The 12,785-nt window shown below is 43.8% G+C and overlaps 1 long non-coding RNA gene across 1 annotated transcript; it reads left to right on the top strand.

Annotated features, from left to right (window-relative positions):
• Nucleotides 1-6,112: 6,112 nt before the first annotated feature.
• On the top strand, nucleotides 6,113-12,498 carry LOC116280275 (uncharacterized). The gene is made up of 4 exons (XR_012079340.1): nucleotides 6,113-6,300; nucleotides 9,152-9,371; nucleotides 10,956-11,079; nucleotides 12,423-12,498. It is a non-coding gene; the product is annotated as an uncharacterized lncRNA (long non-coding RNA).
• The last annotated feature ends 287 nt before the right edge of the window (nucleotides 12,499-12,785 follow it).

Below are 12,785 nucleotides of genomic sequence, written 5' to 3'. Positions count from 1 at the left end.
CCTCTGGCAACCACAAGTCTGTGTTCTGTGTCTGTATTCTGTACAACAAAATTAATTTTCAAGGAATCTTTGTGCTTATGACATCACAATGTTCACCGTGTGGATGTGGGGATGGGGCACAAGGTCCATTAAAATACATCAATTCTATCCAATGGGCAATGTCAACCTGGAGCCCTTCTTGATGCTGTATCAAAGATGCAGAAGGACATGGTGAGGCAATACATAAAATAAATTCAAAAGGCTAATGAAGAAGAGTTCATCCTTTCTAAGCATCCAAGTGTGTGAATCAAAACACCACCAAGATTCTGCTTTCTTGTCTCCTAATTGCTCTTGTCTTCAAGTTGCTGAAGTTATTTATTTTATTTTATTATTATCTTGTATTGAAGTACTGTCAGTTGTTGAAGCTATTTAAAAATAATTTTGAATATTGTTGAGGTGTAAGATAATTATAATAGTATTATTAATAGTAATAGTAACAATAAACACCAGAGTGTTTACTATGAGCTAGAGCTAAAAAATCCCATTTTTACAAGTAATAACGTTCATTCCCACCACAATCCTATGAGGTGGATAATATTTTTATCGCCATGGTGAGCTTGAAGACACTGAGCATGGAAGGGTCACGTCACCTGCCCAAGGTCACACAGCTAGGGAGTGGATGCCAGAGCGCCCTGGTAGATCTGTTGGAAACACGCAGCTTTCAGTCTTAAAGTCTGAGACTTCGCGGAGAACCCATTTGGGGAAGTGTTTCTCAAGACTGGAGCAGCGGTGGGAAAAGAGTTGGATTAGGAGTCAAACAGTATCATTTCCCATTTGCTGGCCCTGGGCACGTTATGCAATGTCTCTGAGTTTTGATTTCTTTACTGGAACACTGGGGATGACATTACCCCAAAGGGAAGGGAGAAGATGGGCTATACTAATTTGCTCATGGGAAAATCTTTTCCTAGGGTCCTGGGCAAGATGCTAAAACAAAGACTCAGCCCCTTGCTCTTCTGGGACTCTGTTAATTAAGCAAAAGAGTCTGTGTGTTTGAGGAAGAACGATCTCAAAGGGCCCATTTAACCTGTCAAAATCACAAGACTAAATAAACTTTGGCAAATTGTCCCTAAAATGCTTTAACATACGCTAAGCTTTTTGCAGGAGCAGTTCTCATCCGTCTCTAGGAACCCATCCAAGGTTTAACACGCTTTGATGTTATTTTTTTCAGAGTTTATTATTATCTGGAGGATTCCATTAAAGGCAAGTAACTCTTAAAGCCACACTGTATCAAATGAATTTTCCTTTAGATGAGCTGCCTTACATAAATAAAATGGCTCCTTTGAGACGGAGCGCCACAGAGAGTACTTTGCTTGCAAAGCAAGCACCTGCATTTTTGCCTAAGGAGAGAATCGGACTAGTAGTGTGCCATTCCAACTATTTCAAACCGGGGCAGTTTGCCCACTGTTTGGCTCTGCCTCCTCATTGGCAGGGAGGGATGAAAAGTTCAAGCTCAGGGTTCAGCCTCTACAGAACGAACACGATGTAGTTGTACTTCACTTGCTACCTACGACCAACAGCATTTAGAGTTAGACTGAAATCCACAATTATGCTGAGTTGTTAAAAAGGATCTACAAAGTCAAAGCTCATGGAAATTGGTGGTTGCTTGACTTTGGGGGGGGTCACAGAACTTTTGAGGACTTAATAAAACAAGAAGAACTCTCCAGGAAAAATGCATATCCACATGTTCATTGAAAAGTTTGTGTACAGTTTCAGGAGCTTCCAGATTAAGAATCTCTGATGGAGAGAGAGGAAGAGGGGGTGGGGAGAAATACATTAAAACCTTGCCTGTTTTTTTTTTTTTTTTTTTGGCCTGAGCCTTAAATTTAGTCCTGGACTTTAAGGTGCATGCAAGACTGGTTATAGAGTTTGCAGGACCCAGTGCCAAATGAAAATGTGGGGGCCACTTGCAAAAAAATTATTGGGAATTTTGAGACAGTAAGAGCAGAGCAGTAAACTAGGCATGGGGTCCTTCTGCGTGGGGCACACACTTGTGTACTGGCTCTTGGCACATGAGGCCAGAGTGGGCTCTTCTGGTCTGTTTTTGAAATAATAGCCTTGAAAAATGAAATATCCTGCATTGAGAAATGTTTGGTGAACTTGATATTATAATTTTAAACTTCAGCATGATCTTTGTATTTATGATGGATAAATTTTTAAAAAATTAAACAAAAAAATCCAACAAAAGCCAGTCTCTTTCCCTACTTATGTCAGTGCAGGACTGTTAGCAAAAGATGCAGCACCTCCCTCCGTGGAAGGCAGCTGTGGGCAGATCAGCTGAAAACATATTATCTGGCTGGTGGCTCTACCAGACCAGCTGCACTGGAGTATCTGAGAGGCGTCACCTTTAAAGTCTGATGCTTATGAAATGTGACCCATTTAACAGGTTTATATTTATCAGAGTATCACATACACATGGTATAAAAAAAACCCGAACATTTCCCAATGACTTATATGAAAAAAACAGCTGTCTCTTAATGTACTACCCTCTCCCTTCCCTTTTCCCAGGATTTTCAACTCTGGAGCTGTTTCTTGGGTTATTGACCAACATTTTTCTAGTTAAGATGCTTATCTGCAATTTTTGGGTTTATCGGTTTTCATCATTATCTGCTGACTTCTAGAAATGGACATTTGTTATATTTTGAACATTCCTCGTATTCTGGTCATTTCCTGCATTCCCAAGATAGAAGCCATAAAAATTGCATTCTCAGCCTCCCTTCCAGCTGGGGTGTAGGAATGTAATTTAGACTTCATCAGTCAGTTGCACCTGTTCGAGTTTTGATTCCGAAGCTAACCCATGATGAAAGGGGCAGGTAGGGAGAGGAGCCTTCTGGCACTCAGGGTGGTGCAGGGCCTGGCTTTGGTGAGCCTCTGATGCACAGTGCAGGGGGTCAATGGTGTGATGTGTTGGCTGTGGTGTGGGTTTCAGGCACTGGAGACAGTGAGGCACCCACCAGTGCAGCCTGTAGTGAGTTAGGCATTGTTGCTGCAGATTCTGGAATGCCACCCGATTTGACAATTTCATTTCCTGCTTTAATGAGCCAGAGTGGAGTCTGTTGTTTGTAACTAGGAGCCTTGGCTACACACTGGGTGGATGAAACTGTGGCTTCCTCAGCCCTGCTCCCCATATCCCATTATGGCCCTTTCGTCTGTTTTGGTTAAATTAGTCTTCAGTGTTTTGCCTGATTAGGACCCTAACAATGTTGCTGATTGCTGAGCCAAGTTGCAGATTGTGTGTAATAGAATATTAAAAGGGGACATCCCCCTTTTTTTTCTCTCAATTTAAGCTGAATCTCCAAGATAAGAGATGCTACTGATTCCCATATTCCAAACTGAGGCACGAGGCTGCCTGAGCAGGACTTGCAATGGAGTCTCCAGTAACTGGATTCTGCTCTTAGCTGACCATCCAGCTCCAGCCAATAGAGAAAGGCTGTGGAAAACTAGGAAACTGCAGGTTAGATGAATATTTCTGGAGAGAGCTGTCAGAGTGCTAAGGATCCTGGTACCAACACACATGGGAGGAAGGTGTGAAATACTTTTTCCTCCCCTCCAGCCCAAAGAAAGGGGTTTCAATGAGTCGCCTCAGAGCCTGATGCATATCTCCAAGAGCTTGAGGGGACTTAGTAGGTGGAGTCTGAATCACTCCTGAAAACTCTAGAATGGGAGACCCTGTGGCTCTGATGGTGAAGACAAAAGAGGTAGCGGCATTAGGGATGCCCTGCCCTCCCAGAGTTTGTCAGAGCAATGGCTGAGGTTCCATATCCCCTGGGCCAGATGGCCCACATGAGAGAGGTCATCTTATGTCCAAGAGGCCAGCCTAGGGGGCATGGTGACCCCAAGAGGGAGGCAGACCACTGGATTCCCAGGAGCCAAAGGGGAAACAGTAGGTGGCCAGCAGGGGAAAGGCATTTGCCTCTGCCAAGAGAATTACAGATGAGAAATCCTCAAGAATTGTTGCAGTGAAGGTATCTCCAAAACCCTCACAAAAGTACCCTTCAAGAGAAGGCATCATTTTAAAATATGCACCCAACTCAGAAACAGCCATTTCATGACAGCATTCATCAAATAAGGCCTCTCTTGTCTCCTTTACCTCTCTTTTCTTCCCTCTGCTCCCACCCTGAAGGGGCCAGGACATTTGCTTAGCAAGCTGAGGGTAGAGAGAGAAAACAGAAAGCTGAGCTGCCCACCCTCTGCAGCAGGCAACCTGCCATAGGCCTGCGCAGTCAGAGGGCATTAGGTAGGTCTAGAGATTTTAATGACAAGACATTTTTGTAATTTCCAATGACCAGGGAGCTTTTAAATTATCTAATAAAGACCACCATAGACATTTACAAATCGGAGAACTTGCTCTAGATTTCATTCAAATAGTGGGACAAAAACTACCTTTGCAGAGTGGATTTAACTAGGGAGTGAGGAAAAAAGAATAAAATGGGGTTTGTTTTTTTGAGATGCAGATAGTATATTTGAGATGCAGTTCCAGAAACCGGGAGTGATGGCGCTGGGGGAATGAGACAGAGAGGAAAGACAAAACCACATAAAGTTGTATTAGCAAAGTCATGGAGGTAGGCAAGGGCAGCTCAGCCCCGCCAGACCTTCTGAGGAGTATACAGACTGCCTCCCAGAACTGGCCATCCAGTGTCTGGAAGTCTGTGCCATTTTCTATCCATGCCAGTTCTCCTTTGCTGAAAGCTGTACTTCAGAGATGTTGTTTTAAATTACGTCTAAGTTTTTACAACTCTTTCAATGTCAGAATTACACACATACGTATTTCTTTTCTTGTACAATCATTTTCCCAGAGTTAATGATGGCTTCATTTATTCATTTGCTTCCTATTCCATGAACCCCTCCAACTGCCCCATCAGCACTTTAATTTACAAATGTGCAAACATGTCCTGTAATTTATTTGTTTCATCCCCTCTTTCTTCTGACCTCCTTCCAGCCAGCAGGATGGTGGTTATTGTCCTTCCCTTTGCGTGTGCCTCTCCCTGAACTGAATTCATGAATCCTGTGGATTGGATTCATCCCCTTCTGGTTCTTAGTTTGCCCTTTGGTTTAGTAGGAAAAAAAAACTCCCAGTATCTTCAAAATATATGCTACAAGGTAAAATTTCCAGTGCTTGCATTTGTCAAATGCTTTTATTCCACCTTCACATTTGATTGATATTTTAGCTGGGTACAGATTGCTAGATGAAAAAACATTTCATGTAGAATTTTAAGGGTATCTTGTTTCCTAGGGGATGCTATTGAGAAATAAGGTGCCATTCTAAGTTCATTCCTTAATATGTAGTCTGATTCCCCCGCCAGTCCCTAAAAACTTTAATATCTTTCTTTCTCTCTGGAGTCTGGAATTTCATGAAGACATGTATCACTCAGCAAGTCCTTTCAATTTGGAAACTAATTTCCTTAAGTTTTAAGGAAAATATCCTGCACTGTTTTTTTATTTCTTATTATGCCTTTTTTTTTTAAAGAGCAGCTTAAGTTTCACAGCAAAATTGAGGCAAAATTGAGGTAAAGGTACAGAGATTTCCCATATACACCCTGCCCCTACACATGCACCACCCCCACCATTATCAGCATTCCCTGGAATGGTACATTTGTTGCAACTGCTGAGCTTACACCTGACACATCCTAATCACCTGAAGTTTAGAACTTGCATGATGGCTCACTCTCGGTATTGTACATTCTGTGGGTTGGACAAACGTATAATGACACTTATTCATTCTTACAGTATCATAGAGATGAATTTCACTGCTCTAAAAGTTCTGTGCTTCATCTATTTACCCTTCCCCTTTCCAATTCCTGGCAACCACAGATCTTTTGACTGTCTCTGTAGTTTTGCCTTTTCCAGAATGTCGTATAGTTGGAATTGTATAGTATGTAGCCTTTTCAGATTGACTGCTTTTACTTTTAAAACTTTCTATTATGTAAAAAGTTTTTCCAAGAAAACAGATTGGAAGTTCCTCAGAAAATTAAAGTATGTATGTTGCAGAAATTTAACTGCTAGCTCTATACTCAAAAGAATTGAAAGCAGGGTCTTGAAGAAATATTTGTCTATCCCTGTTCTTATCAGCCTTGTTCACAACTGCCAAGAGGTGGAAGCCACCCAAGATCCACTGATGGATGAGTGGGTAAATGAATGATGGTGTATATATACAATGGAATATTATTCAGCCTTAAAGAGGAAGAAAATGCTGACACTTGCCACAGCCTGGATGAGCCTGGAGAACACTATGCTAAGTGAAATTAGCTAGTCTAAAGAAGACAGGTACTGTATGATTCCACTTATATGAGGGACTTAGAGTAGTCAAACTCATAGAGACAAAGTAGAATGGTGGTTGCCAGGGGCTGGGGTGAGAGGAGAATGAGGAGTTGTTTAATGGAGACAGGAAACAATATTACAAATATTTCAGTTTTGCAAAATGAAAAGAGTTCTGCTGCTGGATAGTGGTGATGGTTGTACAACAATGTGACTTAATGTCACTGAACTGTATACTTAGAAAAGGTTAAGATGGTAAATTTTGTATTATGTGCATTTCCACAATTAAAAAAAAATCCCAAGAGCTCTTTTCTGTTCTCTGGTTGTTTTACATAATGTCTTGAGCTTATTTCATAAATTCAAAATCTTCTGTAGGACTCAGAGTGTCTTTATTCCTAGTTTGTTGCTTTTGGTATTGTCTTTAATGTTGAGGGCTTTCCTCAAACATCAGGCAATACTCAGCCTTTTCTTCATATGTGAGTGAGGTAATGAAGAGCTGAGTGGAAATCCTCTGTGCTGGGAAGGGCTTTTTGATGGGTAGGTTTTCCCTGTAGAGTCAGGGAACAGTGAGGTAGCCTTGTCAATTGGGGACCACAAAGTGTCCATATCTGGAGGTCTTTTATTCTGTGACTCTTTCTTCCAAATCTCAAGAGGAAAGTTTAATTGCCTTCCAGGGTTCTGAGGTTGAGAAGCATACAAAGATTCCATAATTTTGTAAATAGATATTTACTTGGTTCCCATATTTTCAACCTCATTCCTCCATTTCCCTCCTGTTTGCTTAGTTCCTTGTATTGAGAGCCTCTTTAGTTCAATTTCTCTAGGGAACAGATTTCCTGTCTCAGGTCTAGGAGATGGAGATGGGAAAAATTGAGATTCAGCTGTCCTGTGTACACTATTAAACTGTCCTCTTTCAGCCTGGAGACGTACTCTAACATCCTGTGCACTGGTGTCTCCGTTTCCTGGGCTTTTCCATGGTTCTGGGGGTGGAGACTGGCTCACTCCTGTTTTCCCATCTGGGGCTTCTCTAGCTCTACTAGTCACGTACTGCCTCTCCATCTACTTTGTAATCTATCTCAGCTCTTGTGCCATTCTTTTCCTCCTCGTGGGTTTACAATTTAAAATTTCCCTCTACTGTCATTCTCATAGAGTTCTGGGAGGAAGAGGAGAGAGACATGCAAGGTCAATCTGTTGAACTAGGAGTCACAAGTGTTGACTTAAATAACCCACCCACATTAGAGAAATGTCACTCTTGCTTCTGATTCATCAGCTTGGGTTCATCACACCCCATTTCACAGTAACTGGCCACCTTTATTCAAATATTGGGCCAAACTTACAAAACAAGCCATTCATTCAAGTGTCCAACAAATCACATGGCATTTGCCATGACAGAGCCTGCCTCGTTAGTTGTCTACCCTAAAGAAATTTTGTCTTGTTTAGATTAGGTTTCCTTCTCTTTATCCTCAGACCAAAACTTCTGTATGTAGTGTTTTCTAGGATATGATTAGCTACTTATACATATGTTTTTTGCTCAAGATGTTAATATGTCAACATCAAAGTGTGTATATGTATGTTGGAGGCAGCCTTTTGTGGCAGAAGCCATTAGTTTCCTACCCAACATCTGTCCTCTACATCTTTACCAACAGAACTTCAGTTTTGTTTAGGACAGTAATGTGCCTGTATTTAAAATTAAATCTCCATCCCCCAGTCGTCTTTACAGAAGACAGACTTCTGACCAATGAGATAAAAGATGGGTGGGGCTTCTGGGAAAGCTGTTTTAAACAGAGCTCACTCAGCTGGCATCAAGCTCTTGACCTTTGCCCTTCCCCTGATTCTTGCCTAGACCACAGACAGGGCACTGGGGCTGGAACTGCCATTTCACAGCCACTAGTGACCAACATGAGGATCAAAGCCACACAAGAAAGGTGGCTGATGGCAGGACAGAAGGAAGCCATATCTCTGATGGCATTATGGGGGCCACCATGTTAGAGCTGGCTGGCTTACTTTGAATTTCTTGTTTTGTGAAAAAATCAAAACCTTTAATATATTTAAACCATTATTTGGTCACATTTTCAGTTACTTGCAACTGAATGCAGCCCACATTGACAGATTTCCTCTGTGTCTTTTCTCATGAGCCTGTGCTCAGTTATATGTTCAGAGGAGGCTGCAGTCTCTGATGACATGGCAGATGCTGCTGGTGCCCTGAATGTCGCCTCTCCCATGCTCACCATTTCTATGCATTCTAGCCCAATTTCCATCAGCCACCACCTGCGACTCTGCCCAGGGCTACCTCCAGTCCCTGGGGACTGCTCTGTTTACACATGGGTCAAGCTGGATGTTCCAGGAGTTAATGTTCTCTTCCTCCTTACATCTGAGAGCATCTTTCACTGGAAGCCTGATAAGGTTGGCATATCAATACCCCAGCTCCCTTGCCTGGGATTCTGCCGGCAAGATTGCACTCCACTAGCCCATAGTAGTCACTGGCTTAATAGCACACAGTTAAATGGCTTCCTTCCTTTCTTGTCTTATGTCCCCACTCTCCTACCAGAGTTTTCTGGGATCAACTCCTAAATAAGCTACCTGCACTAGAATCTCAGTCTCAGATCTGCTCCTGGGGGAACCCAAACCAAAATAATGGGATTTTACCCAGGGTTGCTTTGAGGTCATGAAAGTTATCAAGACCCATAAGTATTCGTGTGCCTTTTCCCTGTGCCCAGCCAGTCTTTGCAGTGCAATCGCAGACAGTGGTTCCTGCTAACCTGGCACTGTGGGGCACCTGGCTCTCAATCTTTTATGGCAATTTTTTTCAGCAATTTTTTTCCTCCTCCATGACTTTCTGTGATCCAGATATCTTGTGTGGCAGGTTGGGAAAGAGGCATCAGTGTAAGTCCACGTTATTGTGGACAGCGGAAAGGACCAGCCATAAAACACAAAAGTAAGGCGAGGACACCAAGCCCAGCTCTGTAGTTTATAGCTGAACAAAGATGCCCACGGTCTCTGATGCGCTACGTCTGGTTTACCCGAGGGAGCTGACTTCTTCCTTCTCTCATTCTCCTTCCTACTGAGGCTCATCCCAGGAGACAGTGAGTGTTCCAAGTAGAATGTGCAATAACGTGTGTTTGTAGTATTTTTTCTGAATAATATTTGAGGAACATGGCTAGATCCCATGTCCCTCATTTTCAAAGAAAAAGCTCTGATTGAAAGTATTTTGTCTCATTCATAGACATGGGTTCAGAAATTAGTGAGTCCCAGAGCCTTGGCATCAGGTGCAATCAAACCCAAAACCTGGTCTAGAATATTCCACACTCTATGAAGACACACTTGTCCCCTTGGACCCGGGGTCAGTGAATGACCTCCCTTGAGCCAAATTGGGCCTATTTTTGTCAATAAAATCTTTTTGGATACAGCCATACGCATTTATTTACGTAATGGTCATGGCTGCAGTAATTCAGGGATTTAAGTGACTGGTTGTGACGGAGACCGTGTGGCCTGGGAAGCTTAAATTTATTTACTGCCTGGACCTTTACAGAAAAAACATGCCTACCCCTGCTTCAGGCAACCTCAGAGTATCCCACCCAAGTCTGCCCCTTCAAGAAATACCCTCCCCACTCCCCATCCCACCACAAGTGCCAGTCCGTCCCACTTTAGTTCCTGGGATGGCGCTTCTGAACCTTTAATATGCATATGCATCCATTGGCAATTGGTTATTGGACATACAGGTTCAGACTCAGTATCTCTGGGAAGGGGCCCATGACTGTATTTCTAACAAGCTCCCAGTCATCCTGCTGCTGCTGGTCTGGGGACCACCCTTGGAAGAGCAAGATTCTATAAGACTGGATTTTTCTTACCAGGACAAGCAACTTCTTAGCCCTGTTTCTCAGTTTGGCATTGTCAGGCAATACTACCCACTCCCTGACCCTCTGCCTTCCCTTATGCACATACACACACACACCTTAAAACAGGAATGTGCCATCACTGCCCCTCCCCTTCTCCGTGAGTTCTGGTCTTCAGTCTGAGCCACGATTTTAAGAGTTAAAGAGCTGTGAAGCCGACAGCAGGAGAGACGCCAGGACTTTAATTAGTCTCTCTTTTTATATTTAGTTTCCTATTAGATAATGCTCGACACCTGTTCACTAGACAGATCTGTTTTTAATCTCTTCGCTTTCACTTTCTTGGATATGCGGCTGCACAGACATGTTGCACCGCATGAGTAATGCAACGAAAGCCAAACAAAATAGCCGTTTCTTTGGAATCAGAAGCACGACAAGGGACTAAAAACAACCGAGGCCAGGTTTGGGCCAACCACGAGGTGCTGGTGGAGGAAACAGCTCTGCGGCTGGCGTTCGCCCCCTAGAATTCCACCGCGGTTTGTTTTCTTTCCCTTGACTCAAAGCTCCAGGGAGTCTGCAACGTGTTTCCCACCCTCAGGATGAAATGGGAGGAGATTTCAGGGAAAGTCTCCTAGGCTGGGCTGGAATCAGAGAGCAGGCAGACGGTTTTTCCAGAAATGATCTAAATATTTCTAACTTTGATTTGATTATTTCATTTGTGTGAAGTCACCCCAAATATGCAGTTTCAGCCTTAGGGTTCCTGAGACCTTTTCCCAGATGCCGCAAGCGGACCAGAAATATGAAATCTATTTAAAACCTTACTCCTTGGGTCCCTAGGGTTTGTTATCTGTTTGGCTGTGGCTGGAACTGACTGACAGATGTGGAGATTCAAATCATGCAATACCTATAGATGGGCAGCCGATGTCTAAATGTCAACCACACGGAGGTGGGGAGGAAACAGGTAACAGAAACCTCAGAGTTACAGCCATGCGGATAGATTTGATAGCGTGACATAAGGAACCACCACAGGGCAACATCTTTTTTGAATTAATGAGGACAGATATTGTGAAGAGAGGGCTTGGCTTGGAAACTGTCTTCTTTCTGAAAGCTATCCTGAGCCCAAACTTCCCCAAAGTGTCACATGGCGAAGAGACGCTAATCCCGGGTATTAATGGGAAACTATAGCAGGTCTTTTTTTTTTTTTTAAGATTGTCAAGTTAGCATACATCCTTTAATTAGGACTTTCCTGTCCTAAATCTCCTGAAACATTTTGCGGCTTGTTTTTTCACTCACAAAATGAAAAGGAGGCATTGAGTGACTGAGACAGAGTTTGTAATATTCGATTTAAAAAGAGTTTTTCAGTGTTAGGTTTTAGGTAGAGGTGAGGCCACACCCAGATGCTCTCGGGTTGGTCACGCTGAGGGAGTCGAGCTGTGCGGTTGAAATGAGCCCACCGACCGAGCTGCAGATGGTGAGCCCGCACCTTGGGGTCCGAATGGGGATTTGTTACTAATAGGGAGACTAAACATGTCTGCTGTCGGCATGGCAACCACGAGAGGAGAAAGGGTTGGATGCTGAATTGGCTCCAGATAAGGGCATTGGCTGATGCCAAGTGTCCTCAGTGCCCGGTCCTTCAGTCCCAGCCATCTTCCCACAGCAGCCTCGTCCCAGGACTTCACCAGCACCCCTCCCACTGGCTCTCTCGAACCCTGGACCTTCTCTGCAGAGTCCCTGAGCCTTCCACCTGGACTCTACACTGCGATTTGAGACCCCTGCTTCGAGCTTTTCTCTCCTCCTTCACCTGGGCTACCAGCTTTGGCTTCCTGAGACACACACCCTCACGGGACCTCTGCAGGGGCCAGGGCGTCAACAATCAGGGGATGAGAGAAGCAGGGGATTCATCTAGAACCAGGCTATCCCCAGCTACTCCTGACTGAGGCTATTTCTAGCTGCACAGTGAGAAGGGATTGGAACTTAACCTCAGAACCACTCGGCATGTTCTTCTCAGTTTGTGGGACTAGTGTTTGCCACACAGTCAACCTGTACTTGTTCATTCCAGAGGATGGGCTCAGTTATTCTCAATGAGTCTTTTTTTTTTTTTTGACCCTCCTGCCCTGGTTTTAAGATATTATAAAAGTTGGTCTCTACCCTGGGAAGTGGGGATGGTCGGCTGTTTGTGTCTTTGTACTCCCCCGCCCCTAAACACATTTGTGCCATGGACTTTAGGCCTGGATGGTATATTAGTCAGGGTTCTCCAGCGAAACAGAACCAATAGGACATATATATTTGTTTGTTTATTGTAAGGAATTGGCCCACGTGACTATGGAGGCTGAGAAGTGCTGAGGTCTGCAGTCAGCAAGCTGGAGACCCAGGGGAGAAGATGATGTGGTTCTGGTCTGAGTCTGGGTCAGAAGGCAGGAGAAGGGTGATGCCCAGCTTGAAGACGGTCAGGCAGAGTGAAGTCTCCCTTACTTGACCTTTTGTGCTGTTTAGGCCTTCAGTGGGTTGGATGTACCTGATGTGTCCACCCCACTGGGGAAGGTCATCTCCTGGACTCAGTCCACTGATTCAAATGCTGATCTCAGCCAGAAGCACCCTCACAGGCACACCCAGAATAATATTTGACCAAATATGTGGGCAGCCTGTGGTCCAGGCACGTTGTCATAT

Source organism: Vicugna pacos, chromosome 1 (genome assembly GCF_048564905.1).
Source record: "Vicugna pacos chromosome 1, VicPac4, whole genome shotgun sequence".
Lineage (NCBI taxonomy): Eukaryota > Metazoa > Chordata > Mammalia > Artiodactyla > Camelidae > Vicugna > Vicugna pacos.
The sequence above is the reverse complement of the archived record's forward strand: the minus strand, read 5'-3'. Positions and strand labels throughout refer to the sequence as shown.